This window comes from Pinus tabuliformis, chromosome 3_1, assembly GCF_031772625.1.
Source record: "Pinus tabuliformis cultivar Carrire ecotype Pingquan chromosome 3_1, CPIR1, whole genome shotgun sequence".
In the NCBI taxonomy this organism is placed as follows: domain Eukaryota; kingdom Viridiplantae; phylum Streptophyta; class Pinopsida; order Pinales; family Pinaceae; genus Pinus; species Pinus tabuliformis.
Window position 1 is genome coordinate 194,218,190 of NC_142301.1, and position 14,649 is coordinate 194,232,838.

The following is a 14,649-nucleotide window of genomic DNA, read 5'->3' on the forward strand; positions in this document are numbered from 1 at the left end:
TTGCTCGGCTCAATTAGATCTAGTCCATTGATCTTAGAGATCCAATGGCCACTGTGCCTTCCCTTTATCCTTTCATCTGCCTCTTTACTTTGGGTTTTTTCGTTGTTTTTTCAATGGTTCCTCTATTTCTCTTGGATTGACGACTGGTTTTAAAAGCGACTCAAACACTGTTCTTTACACTAAGGACCCAATTATACTTTGAACACTACGATTTATAACTTTAGGGTGTAAAAATAGAGAAGAATTCTTAGTTTGTTCCATACGAAATTGTACAGAGAAAAGCAAAGGATTTCAATACAAACGACCCATTAACACACGCACTCAATCATTTATTCAATATAGTAATACTTACAGAGTCTCGGCCCTCTGGATTGACTATAGCAATAAAAGGACCTTGTTCTATCTTGAATCCTTGCTTTCTTTTAATCGACTCTAACTTAGCTAACTCTCTATCCTCTCTCTCGCTCTCTCTGAATTATGAAAATAAATCATATTTTATACAAGAATGGATTCATGAACCAATTTTGGTTCAGATCCAGAAATCTCTCACTCTCTCCTAAAGAATCTCTTCAACTCCACTCTTTTCTAAACAAATGCTAAATAAAGCTTTCAAATCCCTCATATCCTATTCAAACCAAATAAATCTAACTATTTGGCTTGATCTCCACATAGGGAGGATCAATCAGCCACTATCCCCTTTTTCTCATATTTGACAATAAATAAACACTCTCACACATTTAAATAAATAAAATTAACTAAACTCTTGCCTTCCAACCCTTTGTCAGTCACAACATGTGATCATGCCATCACATTGTTGACTAGGCCTGAATGCTCTTGCATCAACCTACCTATGCTTTTATGCATGGATTTCACACATGGTTTTGGCCATGGTGGTTTCCTGTCCATGGTATTTTGTAGATCCGGTCAAGGGAACTATGGTTATGTTCTAATCCAAGGTTAATGGATTGGGTTTTATGGATGCTTCAACATGTATATATATGTATTGTAACATTGAAAGGAGTATAATTGAAAATCAATCTAGTAGTCTCAATTTTGGGATCCAAGGGAAAATCTATGTGTATATATGTTTTATGTTTTATGCTCTCGCCATTGTTTATTTTCTGCTTTTAAGAATTTATTTGCAGGTAATTTATGTATGCGGTTAAAGCCTACATTTCTTCTCTCAAGGTGATTGATGTGACAACAGTTTCCCTGCTGATAGGTAGTTTGCAACATTTGCATACCACATTTTTTTAACGGATACTACAAATAAATGTTTTTCTGGAAACATGTCTTCGCCACGAAAGGAATCAGTTGTAGGTGGAACCCTAGAGAGGAAATCCACAACAAGATTCTACTTTCCTAGTTGATCCTTAATTTTAATATCAAATTCTTGCAACAAAAGAAACTAATGAATCACTCTACCATTAGTAATTGCTTTATTAGCTAGATATTGAATAGCAGAATGTTCGGTATATAAAAAGAGAGGATAACCCGTAATGTAGTGATGAAAATCTATTAACATCATAAACAAGAGCCAAAAATTGCTTTTCAGTTACATTATAGTTTAACTCTACATGTGTCAAGTTTTTTCTAATGTAATAGATTGCATAAGGCTTCTTGTCTTCTTGTTGTCCCAATATTGCAATTATATTAGTGTCAGATACATATGAAGAAAACCATCATAACTTTCTCTCTGAGCATCAGATGGAAATCTCGTAAAAATTTACAGAAAGAGGACGTCCTACAATTTTCCTTGTATCCATTTTAGGTCCCAAGGTTGAAACAACGACACGTGGCACTTCTTACAAGTTCATTGTATTGAACCAGTCTATAATCAAGTCATCGTGGGAGATTTAGCATAACTCTTCTTGGAGAATCCAATCTTGATAATACTTGTGGGGTTGGAAAGAGGATGCAGAGGAATACCGCAAAACACAATTTTAGACCTTGGTGATCCAAAATACAGATATACAATAGATTCAATATCGATCTCCTATAAAGTGAAAAAATGTGTGTAGTTTTTTTAAAGTTTTGCATAAGTTTGGTTAGATTGAAGGAATTCAAAGGGCATGGAAGATAAGATGGATGCTATAGAAGAAAAAATTAAAGGCAACATGGAATATTTGAAGACATATTTAACAAAGTTTCTACAAGAAATGCTTAATAATGGTGAAAGGGTAGTAAAGGAAACTCATGATGAGAAAAAAAATGTTAATCATGATTTCATAGGCTCTAACATTGGATTGAAGACCCACTATAGATCGATATGACGAAGTTCGATGGCAAGGATCTTGTAACTTGGATACTACAGATGAAGCAATATTTCGATCTCCATAATGTGTAAAACACACAAAAGGTATGCCTTGAAACTTTATATTTGGAACTAAATCAGTTTGTATGGTATTGATGCCTTTTCTCTCGTAGACAAATTGTCACGTGGGAAATTTTTACAGAAGATATGATATCAAATTATGAGGATAGAAAAAGAAACACCTTTTTTAGCCAATTGATAAATCTCAAACAAAAGGGTTCAATGATGTAGCACATTGAGGACTTCAAAAAATTGAATATAACTGTAAAAGCTATTCCAGAGGAGCATATATTGATGTGTTCATGGGGACTTTAACGGATAACATCCAACATGAGGTTTGCCTTTGGGAGTGTGATTCATTGGAGAAGGAATTTAGGTTGCTAAGAAAAATGGAAAGAAAAATTATGGAAACAAGGAAGCCTACCACTCACAACTATAGAGATTAAAATGTTGTTTCTCCTAGCATTTCACCACCTACAAGGTTGACACCACAATAATTCGAAGAAAAAAGAGAAAAAGGGATTTGTTACAATTGTGATAAAAAATACACTAAAGGTCATAAGTGTGCTGAGAAGAAATTAGTTTACATGGATGGGGAAGATGAGCAAGAAAAGGAACAAGAAACATCAAAAGAAGATGATATACACCGAGAACCAATCCCATAGAAAGAAGAAATGAATCTGACCATATCTTGTAATGCATTGACAGGAATTACCATTCCTCAAACTCTCAATATAGAAGGGCATATGAATAAGAAAAAGGTAATAGCGTTGATTGATTCGGGTAGTACCCATAATCTTATTCATTGTAAGATAGCCAAGGAATTGAATTGCTTCCTTTATCCAACACCAGAGTGTCAAGTAATGGTTGCAAATGGAGGAACCATAAATTTATCTGGAAAGCGCCATAATATGAAGCTATCCATGGGAGAATATGTCTTGAATAGTCCAATTATTTCCATTTCAAAGGGTGGTGCATATGTTGTACTAGGAGTCAAATAGCTACAATCTTTGGGTATGATAGATTTTAATTTTCAAGAACTTTTCTTGAACTTTTTTTTGGAAGGAAAGGAAGTTGAATTAAGGGGTATCGAAGGGAAACCGAGAAATATAATCAGCTCTAACAGCATGACAAAGTTTCTAAAGAAAGAACAACCGAGTGTAATTTCACAATTATGTTCACTAGAGGTTCCCACATCGAAATCATTTATTTCTCCAAATCTCCAAAACATTTTGGACAATGAGTCCAAGGTATTTGAGACTCCCAAAGTCCTCCCACCTATTCGTGATCATGATCATGATATTCATTTGATTCTAGGAAGTGTTCCTCCAAACATCAGGTCTTACAGATATCCATATGCCCAAAAGAGTGAAATTTCACGTATGGTTGCAGAATTGCTAGTGATTGGTATAATTCAACCTAGTCAAAGTTATTTCTCTGCTCCAATGGTATTGGTACAAAAGAAGGATGGATCATGGCACATATGTCTGGATTATAGGGAGCTCAACAAGCTTACTATTAAAGATAAATTTTCCATTCCTGTCATTGATGAACTATTGGATGAATTACATGGAGAAATTTACTTCACCAAGTTGGATCTTCGTTCAGGATACCATCAAATCAGAATGAAGAGTAAAGACATTCCAAAAAAAACATTTAGAACTCATGAGGGTCATTATGAATTTTTGGTCATGCCTTTTGGCCTTACCGATGCACCTTCTACATTTCAAGGTTTGATGAATTTCAATTTCAAACCCTTCCTTAGAAAATTTGTGTTAGTATTGTTTGATGACATACTAATCTACAACAAGTCTTGGAAGGATAATGTTCAACATGTTGACATGGTGTTCAAACTATTGGAGGAGAAATAATTATATGCAAAAATCTCCAAATGTTTCTTTGGAGTACAAGAGGTGGAATATTTGGGTACTTAGTTAGCTCATAGCTCATCTTATTATCCTCAATCTGATAGGAAAACTGAGATAGTGAACAAATGTTTCGAATGATATCTTCGTTGCTTTGTATCTGATAAACAAACACAATGGGTCAAGTGGTTTCCTCTGGATGAATGGTGGTATAATATTTCCTTCCATACTGTAGCAAAAATGACCCCATTTATGGCACTTTATGGATATCATCCACCGTCCTTCACATCATCTTTAGAAGAAAATTCTAAGGTTCAAGCAGTGGAAGATCACATCGATCATCAACAACAAGCTGTCAAACTCTTAAAGGATAACCTCACTTTGGCGCATAATAGAATAAAACAATAGGAAGATCAACATCGTAGCGAAAAAAGTTTTGATGTAGGTGACTAGGTATTTCTATGATTACAACCATACAAACAAATGTCCCTTAAGCAAGTGTTGATGCCCTGAAAATCGTTGTATCAACATTGGGGGATAACCGCCCGGTCCGGACCTTAATACAACTCCTTTTCCATTTGGAATGGTGGCTCCGACTGGATATAATGGGACCAGTTTCCCAATAATGAATAAAAGGGGATGGATGAGTGATTGATTTCTAATAAATGTTAATGAATGGATGACCTAATCTATCAACGAAAATATAAATAACTATTCTATCCCAGTAGGCTTCTATTCTTTGAAGTGCAATGTTTGATAATATTTGTTCATTGATAGGCATATAGATGACTCTAAGCAATAAACATAGATATTCCTTTACTTAATGATTACTTTGTTCAAATAGTTGAACAAATTGATTAACACATTGTTACACCTATCTTTTTATATTACCGATACATGTATGACTAAAAGGAAAGCATGCTGTAAACATCCAGTAGTGGAAAGTATAAAGAATGTTGTTAAAACACATGCATATATCTGATAATAGCAAGAGCGATCAAACAACAATTCACATAAAAGGAATGAACTCAGACATAGATAATAGTACCATATGAGCTGCAAATCACTCCCAATATCAATCGCTATTTGGATTCCTTCTTTCGACGCAGAAACACTTTTAAACAAAGGCAGTAGTGCACATTCACATAAAAGCTTCGTTATCAAAATTGGAATAATTGGCCTAGTCTTTATAAAAGAATATGCTTGAAGTACAGTAGTGCAACTTCAGGTTTAAGTCATATACAAAAACTTACGACCCTTTCTAAATACATGAAAGGGTCTATAAATACTTGATTAAAACTAACTAACTATGAAACTAAAATCCTATTTAATTGGTACAACTTGATTCTGAATATCTTCCTCACGACAATCTGGCAGTCGGCAACATGATTCATCACTTAGGCTGTTTGCCTTTAGACCTGAGCTGGCATATTGCAAGCATTGGTTCCACTTCTGGTGGTCAGTTGAGACGAGAATTGAGTTGGGCAGCATAGGTGGCATCTTGTATATCGGGAATGATACACCTGATTGCATCTGTGAGGCACTTGAGGGCGGCTCTCTGGCTGTATGGTTTGACTAAGAACAACCAATAGGTGTCCCATGTCAAACTGTTAATTCCTGCGATTAATCTCCCATTTTTCTCTAGCTCTTGATAACATGACTGCTCCAATGTTTTAGCCGATAGCAATTTACCTGGGGTACATTGAGAAATCATGTTAGATAAGTAGAGAGTATCATTAATCAATTCAACCAAATTACTTGTGGTTAATTTGCATCTTGAAACTGCTCTCTCTGCTTTCATTAACTGGGACTGCCACTCCATAAATAATATCTCTTTATGCGATTCTAGGATTTTTGGCAAATTAGCTGCCTGTCCCTCATCAGTGTCTTGCCACTCAAGAAAATTAGTCAAAGTCTCATCGGCCTGCTCCAAGTCTGTTCTAGCATCAGCTGATTTATCACTTATTGATGTTGTTAAGTCACATAAAGGTTCTGCTTGGGCGATTTGTTGACATAACAACCTTATCTGTGTTACCAATGCCTTGTTTATCTGTAATGCCTCTGCTCTGAATTCAGCTGGCTGTGGAAGATTCTTGGTTTTCTCTATTTGGGCTGATAGTTGAGCAATTTGCTCATCTTTCGACTTCAACATTTGTTCATTCATTGCTTTTAGTTTTGCCAATGCTTCCGACAGCTCTTTCTGCTTTTGAACTGCACTCGAATCAATTCTCTATTTCTCTTCCTGCAATTGTTTATTCAATTGATTATTTATTTGTTGTTGTGTAAACAATTGTTGTTCTGCTTGATCTGCCTTCTGTTGTGCCTCCGATAGTTGTGCTTGTAGCAAAATGATTTCCTGGTCTTTTCCTTTTAATAGATTACTCACCTCTGATGCCTTGTCTATGGTGGCTGCCGAATAGGCTCCAGCATATTGGGACAATTTTGTTAGGTCATCAGAGGGATCAAACTCCTCCTTCCAAACCATGTTGCCTGTCACTGCTTGTTCAGGGAATAGGGAAGGTTGATCAGTCCTTCTCCTTTTCCGCTGTCGTTTTACTAAAGCCTTGTACTTTGGGCTGTAAAAGACATATAAGGGAGGAATTTCTTCTACTTGCAAAACAATCTGATCGGAGGGATCCTTAGGAATTATCTCTATTCCTGTAGAACTGGGTAGGCCGCTGGTTCCACTTGGAACCTGTTTAGATGTTGTCTCCTGCGTGTCAGTCACTTTTGATGTTTCGGCTTCCTTCGAGCTCTCAAGATTTCTTATGATTGAGTTGAATTGCTGCCATTCCTGGAGCAATGTCGGGTCAATCTGGGCATCTACATTCACCTCTGTGCTGCTCTGTTCCTACTCTTTTCTCTGGGTTTCCTCTTGCTCTTTTGCATGGGTTTCCTCTTGCTCTTTTACATGCACTTCCTCCTGCTCTTTTGATGTAGCAGGAGGTTCCTCAATGAGTCGCTGCTCAGGCTCGCTTGATTCTGTCGTTGGGGTCGTTGCTAACAGATCTAGAGGCAGAGTTTGCAACCTCTGTTCTCTAAGTCTATTAAATTCAACTAACCCATTATCCTGATAGTCCATTCTGGCCAGCGATTTAAATTGGGATATTGACTCAGCTGAGGAGAACAGGTCATCAAACATATCTTCTTTATGATCAAATTTAGTTAATTTTTCCTGTTCAAGTGCATTGTAGGCGACTTTGTTTGGATCGAATCGCCTATTAGGAAGAGTTGCTAGACTTAGTGCCTTGATTTTATCAGCTTCTTTCTCTGCATGTTTAAAGTCATGCAGAGCGTAGACACCGCATCTTAGAGGAAAAGGAGGCCAAACCTGCTTCTTTTTTCTCTTTAGAGTTTGTGTAACTCCTTCGGATGTAATCTGATAGGCTACCTCCCGGGCTAATAGTTTATCGGGTATGTACAAAGGGAGGACATGAGGGTTGGCTTGGCTGCCGAAAACTCTTACATAGGTGAATTTTTCTTCTCCGAACCATCTTCCTATGGATGTCAAGTCAATCCCCGCTTGGTAGGAAATCTTAGGAGCAGGTTTATCAAAAATGGAATAGTGAATGGGTAACATAAAACCGTTGCAGATTTGATATAGATGGTGCTTATAGTGAGCTTTCCATAACTTCTGATGGTATAAATGAATGGGCATGGGGTCTTGTGGAGTCCATCTCCATCCAAGCACAAGAAATTCAGAATTAAAACACAGGGTGTCCAAGATATAGGCACTATAGTAGAATGCGGGAATAAACCTTTCAGTAATGCGGGATTTGCTTCTAAACTCAAGGACTGCGGTTGCTAGCTTATCAGACAGTATAGTTGCCCAATCCATTGCTTCACTATTACATGCTGCCTCCATCAAAGGAACCATTTCTATAGTGAAGTTTGCATAATCATGCAACCCCCACAACCTACACATCATTACTTCGGCATAACAATAAGGGGAACACAAAGAATCGATAGAGTACTTACCCAAAGACTCGTGCCTGTGTTTGTGGAGCTATAAAAAGGGTCTCTTTCACCTCTAATTACCTCACATTAATATGTCAATCCAGGAGCGCTTGGTTATTACAAAGAGTGACTCAATCCGAGGCTATTTGTCAGAGTAATGCTAGTAGTACAACGTTCTACAAAAATACAAGAGTAAACGGATGCTTGTCTATAACTAAGTTACTTCAAATGACTAGAGCACACACTCTTAAAACTAGACAACTGATCAGTCAAGGGTTCGGTGACAATAACCCATCCCTCTGGAAACTGATGGAAAGGAAATTAAAGCATGGAAAATCACACATTCAGAAAACTGGGCAACTTACCAGTCAAGGGTTCGGCAGCAATAGCCCATCCCTTTGGAAACTGATGGAAAGGAAATTAGAGCATGGATCACGGGTCTGGGAGCGAGGCAGTAAATGCTGAGGCTCGCTACAGCCTTAGATCGTCTCTCACACCAAAATAACAAATGCAAGTAAATGGAACGGCAGATAGAAAAATGGAACAACAAATAAGGAATTGAACAACAAATCTGGAATGGAACAACAATGATAAAATGGAACAGCAATCGAACGACTAAGTCTCGCGAGTCGTAACCAAACTTAATCTATTAACCCAAATGCACTCTTCACAATCAGATAACAATCTTTCACTCTTAAGGCAAATCAAGCAGAACTCACTAATGGAACAACATTAACTATTAATAAATTATGGAACAACACCAATAGGTCATACACACGCAACACACTGGAAAAGTAATTTGATTTAACACCAATCATCAACAAGAATTACAATTGTGTTTCAGGGATGGAACAACATGAATCTTGGATCATAAAGAACACATCTTTCAGATAATTTCCTTAACACAAATACACAGCATAAAGGCTCCGTAACAAAATGAGAACAATGTTCAATTAAGTCTACTAATATCAAATCAACTCTGAAAGTATTGATGATATAATGCAAAGTCAATATAAAGAACCTTAATGTACGAATCTTAACAGAGCATATGATATAACTTATAAAGCATATCAGATTACCAAATAATAATGATAAGCAAACCTCGCAGAAATCAAATCGTAGTGATATAGAAGCAAGTGTCCTCCAGGGCCGGGCGCTTAGTCTCAAGGGTACACCGCTTTGAGTTAATCCAGATGCAGAGATAAGATAATCGCCAAGTTTATACTAATGCATAAGACAAAAGTACAATGAACCAGTTCTGTCCGAGACTCGATGATCAAAGTTGATCTTTAACAGAAAATTACATAAAAGTATTATATCCCAAAGCTAACAGTGTTGTCCCTTTATATAAAGGTGACGACGGAGATGTCCAAGTAACAAGATAAATAAAGCAGCGATCCCTCAGGATCAAAGATCCTGAGGGATTCGCCAAACTATCAATCCTTAATCTTTTCTTTTCTTCTCCGCCGAGGTGGTATCTTCTCCTCCTTTTCTGGGCCGATTTGCTTTGATCTGCTTAGCCTTGTTTGCATTCGGTTTCCCTTCAAAGGGACAGCAGTTATCTCGTCTTTGTCTTTCCCTTCGGAACGACAACTCTTCGTTTTCACCTTTTCCTGCAGAGAAGAATAACAATTATCAGTGATTAAGTCTTACATATTAATTCTCACATGTTTTGTTATAATTCTTTATTGTTTTCCAAATTCAGGATACAAAAAGGTTTACAAATTCTACTGAAAAGCCACTGAAATGATCATCAAAAGCATACCTTTTTGGTACTCCACACACCCCCCTGCTTACCCTGTTTCATGCCCTCATGAAAACATTGTAGTTGACATGCAAAGCAGTGAGAGAATAGGCTGGAGAGGGAATCTCATGTGGAGGCCTACAACCATGATGAGTGACTAGATAGTCAAAGAACTGACCTATTTGACCCTCAGGCATCTCATATAGGGCTTGATATCCGGGTGCAGGGTGCCAAATGATTGGATTGCGAAATCTATATCCTAACCAGGATGGCCCTGCTTTCAAAATTCTCTCACCATAGAGATTCAAACGGTTGGCAGCTAATTCAAAATTCTCATACTTAAACAGTTCCCTGAGCTGGATGTTTGGATTAGAGATTCGGTACCGAAATTTGGCTGCATCAATGGCGAGGTCTTTGATGGAAAGAAAATACTCTAAACTTTGTCGAATAAGTGCCTCATGCACAGGTCCTAACGTTTCAATGACACTTGAAGTTCTCATAAGGTTTCTATGTGCTTTCCATAACCGCATTGGGTTCCTAGGCTCAGCCCTTACCCACAAGTCTAGGCCATTTTCCTGCCTCTGGAAAGTGTTATAGGCTTTGAGCCATTTAATCTGATTAACCCCGAATGAGATGAATGCTTGCAATTGAATGTCCCCAACAAAAGGACCAGGGTTCAACTCAGTCTCCTGATCTAGCACAAGGTTATGCAAATAAAATTCACATAGCAATCTTTTGACCTTCACCCCATAATGTTTACAGCAGTTGATAAAGTCATTGACGGTGTTGATTTGTATAGGGGCGCCTGCTTTAACAACTTTTATTTTTAATTGTAAATGTCGTTCTAGTAAAAACAAAGCATAGTTTTTGGCAGGGGCCCTACATGCTAAAACGTCATTGTATAAAGAACACAAGGTATCCATCTGCTTGATAACAGTATCTAGCCTACGGGTTACCTTTGCAGTTTTCTCTTGTTCCTTTCGCCACCCTTCAAAGGCCTGGCTTTCGGATTGATTGACGTTCCTTAGTTGCTGCTGTAACTCTTCATACTTCTCCCGGGGGACCGTTTGCTCTCTAAGTTGTTCAACTTCTTGCTGGGCTTGCTTCATCATCTTATGCAGGGTTCTTGTCTTCGGATCTTTTTTCCATAGGTCAGTGGAGGCTGGGAGTTTTACCTGAACTTTCTTATTACGCTGTTTGGAGTTCAGAACCCTTATTACCCCTGAGGGTGGTGCCTCTGTCTAGATTTCCTTGTTCTCCTTTTCTTTTTTAACACGAATATCAGCTTGCTGCTGTTCTTTTTCAAATGGAACAACAGTATGTTCCTCAAAATCATTTGGAACAACAGTCTGTTCTTCAGCATCATTTGGAACGTCAGCTGGATTTTCAGCAAGGTTTTGAACAGAAGGGCGATTGTTGGTCCTTCGCCTTTTTTCCTTGCGGGATTTTACTGCAGTGGCCCTCTTTTTCTTCCCTGCGGTCTTTCCTATCTTCTGGTTTGCTTTCAGAATTCTAATTTTTTGTCGGAGCTGGGCTATTGTATTCAATAATTTCTGCCGTTCCTTTCGCAATTTCTTAATTTCCAGCGTTTCATTAGAAGGGACAGCAGGCTGTCCACTGTGGTCTGGACCATGACTAGTCTCTGGGTCTTTCTCCTGGGGTGCTTCCTCGCTGTTCTGCTCTGGCTGTTCTGGGGTAGGAACCTTAGCTGGTTCCGTCTCTTCCTGGACAACTGCTTGTTCTGCTCCTACTCCCTCCGAAATTTCCTCTAGTGACTTGGGAACAGATTGTTCCTGTTCAGTATCTCTTATCTCCTCTTCATCATGAACAGGCAGATTTCCTTCTTCTGCCTCTACTGCATGTGATTTTTCAGATGTGTTTTCTTCTTGGGGTTTGTCGTGGAGGTCTACTGGACTGGAAGGTTGGCCATACTCACCCATATTGGCCAAGACTGCGGCCAATTCGTCTTCTCCCACTGGGTCTTGTGGTAGGCTACCTTCCTGCTGTCCTATTTACTCCTCCTACTTGGATTGCTCAGTTTCTACCTCGGAATGCTCAGCTTTGTTGGCATTATGATTCTGGTATGGATCTATGTTACAGATGTTGTACTTGATGGCAACCCTCGTGGCAATGCTCTGATAAGGCTCTCAAAATGTTGAAAATTAAGAAGTACGCAGGAGAACAGTTCAGAAGATGCGTACACGCAGGTACATCGTGAAGGGACCGCGGCCAGACACGCAGGTCACCCGTTCAGGAGGTGCGTACCCCCAGTTTCACTTACTTCAAGGCAGAGAAGCGCGTTCACGTGGGGTTTCCTATGTTTGGCCCGTGGTATTTAGCCCGCCGCTCTTGATTCTATGGTTTTGGCCCGTGGTATTGTTTTATATTATTATAATTATTGAGTCCCATGTTTTTGGGCCCCTGGTATTGGTTATCTATGGTATTGATCCATGACTTTAGGAGGAGCTGGCCTATATAAAGCAAAGGAGATCACTTGGCTAAGCATATTTTGCAATTGAATATCTTAAGATCTGAAATATTGGGTTATTGTCTTAAAATCTTGATCTATATGAAAGTGAAGTTGAAAGTGAATCTGTGAAGGGTGATCGCTCGAGCACATGATCAGATCTGGGCATCCGACTAACTATGGCACACTGGTGAACTGCCAATTCGGCACTAATCAGAAGTACGCAGGTGATTAACGGTGCAACTGCGTGGGAACGTAGAGGAGAAACAGGAGAGCTGTGTGGGTAAGCAGAGCAGAAGAAGCAGAACTGAGTGGGTACGCAGCGCGACAGAGGCTGAGGTGCGTACGCACGTAAAAGTACGCGGCGCGATAATATCTATGAGTGTGTGGCTTCATTAGCAGTACGCGGCACGATAGTGTCTCTGGGTGCGTACCTATAGTAACAGTACGCAGCGCGATTGAAGAAGTGCGTGGGTACGCTGTGCAGCAGAAGGCTCTCTGTGGGTATACGCAGGGAAGCAGAAGGTGAAGTGCGTAGCGACGTAGGCCAGAGAAAGAAAAATTGTGTATCTGTCTTAAGATCTTCTGTTGACTGAATTTTTCTGTTGATAAGGTGTTCTGGGTGTAGTTCTGTTATTAATGATCTGGTTGCTGTAGTTGACTGTGTAATTTACATGTACTTGATGATCATTTGATACTTATGGATCTAGTTTGAAAATTTATGAAAAGTGGTCCTTGTAAGAAAAGAAGTAGGGGGTTGTAGCTCCCTTCCAGGAAAGACTGGAAAACGAGAGAGAGTTGTAGCTCTCTGCAGGTTGCAGCCTGTGTACTGGTAAAGGACTGCACCAGTACAAAATCATTGCAAAAGGAGTTTCTAATTTGAAAGAAGATAGAGACATATTGCAGTAGGTGGTTTTCACCCACATGGGGTTTCCACCTTATATCTGGTGTTCTTTGGTGTGACTATCTGTTTTTCTTGTTCATGCTCATTATTTTATGGTACTGATATGCAAAAATAATTCAAAGTATAAATAAGGAAGATTTGTTAAAAGAACTTGATAATACTGATTCAGCCCCCCTCTCAGTATTATTTCCAACAATTGGTATCAGAGCAGGTCCTTCGGAGAAGCTTGATCGCTTGAAGGAAGATCATTCATCATGAGCAACTATGAGAGGGAAGCATCAATCAGGGCACCAATTTTTGATGGGACAAACTTCAATTATTGGAAGGTAAGAGTTACTGCCTATCTTCAATCTCTTGGTACAGAAGTTTGGGATATCATAGATACAGGCTACACTTTTCCTTCAACTACTCCTACAGATACGGCCGAAAAGAAGAAATATGAAACAAATGCTAAAGCAGTCAATACTTTGCTGGGATGCTTATCTCAAACAGAAGGAGATGAACAGGTAAAGCGTGCTAAACTTCAAACTCTCAGGATTCAGTATGAGAATCTCAGGATGTATAATGATGAAAGTGTGGCTAACTATTTTCTTCGGGTAGATAAGATTGTTAATTGCATGAAAAACTTGGGTGAAGAAATAAAAGAGGCTATTGTGGTTGAAAAAGTTCTAAGATCATTGTCCCCCAAGTTTGAATCTAAAGTGTCTGCAATAGAAGAAAAGGAAAATCTACGAATTCTTACTATGTCTCAGCTTCACAGAATTCTAACTGCTTATGAAATGAGATAGGGAGGTCCTTTAGACAGAAGAGAAGCTGCTTTCAAGGCTTCAGGCAAAGGAGATTATTATGAAGCAAGTCACGTGCCAGAAGAAGAAGAAGAAGAAGAAGAAGAATCAAATTTTGTCAGAAATCTTCAAAGGGGTTCTGGAAGGTTCAGAGGTAAGTTACCTTTTAAATGCTTTGCTTGTGGAAGAGTAGGTCATTATGCTGCAAAATGTCTTTATAAGGATAAAGGAAAAGAACCTGCTAGATGGAACAAGAAACAAAGTGCAAATAAGAAAAGCTACTACACTCATGAAGATAGTGATGGTCTATCAAATAGTGATGAAGATGAACGAGGTAATGACTATAAACTGTTAATGGCCTTTGAAGATGATGATTATATGGATGCTATAGATATGGATAGCCTTTATGAAGAAATTACTAGGCTCAAGAGATGTATAGAAGAAAAGAATATGATCATTGATACTCTACAATTTCAAATTGATGAAAGGGAAAAACATCTTGAAAAATTAGAAGGTGAAATTGTTGGTCTTAGAAAAGAGATTGAGAAAACAAAAACTATTAATCTCAAGTTTGTCAAAGGATCTGAAACCTTGGATGAGATTATCAATGTAC